The sequence below is a fragment of the Berghia stephanieae genome, chromosome 3, assembly GCF_034508935.2.
Source record: "Berghia stephanieae isolate SIO BIC M18660-M18661 chromosome 3, UCSD_Bste_1.3, whole genome shotgun sequence".
Lineage (NCBI taxonomy): Eukaryota > Metazoa > Mollusca > Gastropoda > Nudibranchia > Aeolidiidae > Berghia > Berghia stephanieae.
Genome location: NC_088362.1, coordinates 79540509 through 79543008, shown reverse-complemented (window position 1 = coordinate 79543008; position 2500 = coordinate 79540509). Strand labels below are relative to the sequence as shown.

Below are 2500 nucleotides of genomic sequence, written 5' to 3'. Positions count from 1 at the left end.
GAAAAATATGTAGAATTACCAAATTTTAACTCCAATTTCAGAACTTCATGAGCGTTTCTAAGTCATTAAAACTTGTTGGAAATGAAAGTTGTTGCCAGACTACATCATTATAAGGATTTTGAAATGTTATTTAATGTTTTTGAGGATACATTGTTGATTTTAAAAGTTATATTATTATTATAGCGACTACAATTTTTATCTCCTAAAAATTACGAATGTTAAAAATTTCAAGTAGGCAGATCTGCCCATATACTTCCCTATGTTCTTACTTTACCCACTTACTTTTCTATCCACCTATTCAAATAATCCTGGATGGGGTTCCTGACCTCCCACAGTGGGCAGGGAGGTCACTTGCTAGTCGACTATATCCCTGTAACCGTTTTCCAACTTTGTTTTTGTCTTTGTCTTGAAAAAAGATTAGTTGGTTTTGTCCTTTCCCTTGGCTGGGAGGGAAACAGTCAAATGTTATAGTTTTGAGAGGTGATATTTTTTCGTTGTAAATCATCTCTCTGTTATATATTGTTATATTTGTTGTTTTGATTGTTTAATGCAAGCATTTGAGTGTGTTCCTCTTAGTGGGATCCTGTGCTTGTGTCTTGATGAGACTTTTAGGTGATCTCAAACTAAGTACATCAATGGTGTGCTCTTGGAGTCTACATCTCTTCCCTATTTGTACAATCCCGCTTTGTCTTATATTTTCTTTGGTGCTCTAATTGTAATTCTAGAATTTTTTGACTATCCTATTTCCTTGTTTTAACAGGCGCTGATGTGATCTAAGTGTGTCGCAAGTGACGTAAAACCGTTAAGAACAAACAAACATATCCGAACAATCCATCTCTATACGCCTACCTATCCATCTATCTACAATCCTTATCCCTTGAACCCTTCCTTTAAAGAGACAGGATGCATTGGAGAATCATGGCGTAATGGCACATAGTGGCGAGTCCAGTCTGGTCTACATTTGTACAACAAATGACTGGGAAGCTCTAGTCCATGGAGGAAGGGGGTGGAAGGGAGGTGGGGGGGGGAAGGAAGGGATGCTGTTGTCTCGTTCATTTCTCAACTATTGAGACAAGACAGGACTAATACCATATGCTGGGTTGGGTTTCCTGACCTGTTTTATGACATGTATGTACGTGTTTGTGTCTGTTGAAGTTGTGGGTGTGCGTGTGTGTGTGTGTGTGTGTGTGAGTGAGAGAGAGAGAGAGAGAAAGAGAGAGAGAGAGAGAGAGCTGTATTATCCTCGCACTTTAACAGTAGCAGGATCTTAAAGTACAGTATAGGTGTGTCTATGAAGTGACAACGTACATGAAACAGTTAAGTGTCATTGTCACCCATAGTTTCCATGGAATACAAAGAATCCTTTGATCACGTACTCTTATTCCGATGACCTCCTTCTTACCCCCCTCCACCCCCAACCGCCCTCTCTCCCATCCTTTCCAATACTTACATCTTTAATGTAAGTCTAACCCATTGCGTCAAAATAGTTCTGTATTGGAGTGGGACGAATAGAGCATTGAGCATTTGTATAGGACAGTATCCTCTAAACGTGATCAAAGCGCTTTATAAGGGGTCCCAAGCCAACAGTAACGCTACTTATCATGTACGGCGAGTATGACAACATTAAATTTATATTTGTCGCCAGAGACCAACGCTATTAACTGATAAGTAATCATGAGTGCAATGAGAGAATATGAGTAAAGAACCTTTTCACAGCTCAGAGCATGACTCAAACCCGGGATCTACATGCTCAAAGGCTAGTGTCGTACAACAAGATAACGAAGTCTCATAGATGCAAACGCGGGAATTTTAAGTCAACATAATCAGAAATACGATATTTTGGGTTTATGCACTTTATGAAAATAAATTTTAAAATAAATATAGGTATACTTCTAAATGCAATTCATTGATATAACGAATCTCACGTGTAATACTTTTTGACTATAAATCCAATTTTAAGCATACAATATATATAAACCACTTCGACATAACGCCCTTTTGAGACGCTGGCACACAATAAATATCCTGGTAAACGATGCCATATCACGCCGAGTTTATTATATAACAAACACAGGTAAGGACGAAAGTGCTAAGTCAATTTGTAGTAGAGGAGAGATAGTATTACATCTGAACCAGAATAACTAATCAGCGGTGCAGTCTTCGAAGCATTTTCATTGGTCTGTTTTGACAGACTGATGGTGGTATGGTGTGAGTACCGTTCGTGATGGGAATATTATGTTATTGCCAAAAATAGACCAACGGATTCGGAAAATTTATCTATGGCCTTGTTATGAACTTTATGTTGTTACTACTACTACTACTACTACTACTACTACTACTACTACTACTACTACTACTACTACTACTACTACTACTACTACTACTGCTGCTGCTGCTGCTGCTACTACTACTACTATTACTACTACTACTACTACTACTACTACTACTACTACTACTACTACTATCATCTTAATTTATCGATATTTTATGTTAAAAAACA

At 37.8% G+C, this 2500-nt stretch overlaps 1 protein-coding gene across 1 annotated transcript in view; it reads right to left on the bottom strand.

The window, feature by feature from the left end:
* Nucleotides 1-2500, bottom strand: part of LOC144968551 (uncharacterized) — a 328253-nt gene that overhangs the window by 37346 nt on the left and 288407 nt on the right. The window lies entirely within an intron of this gene.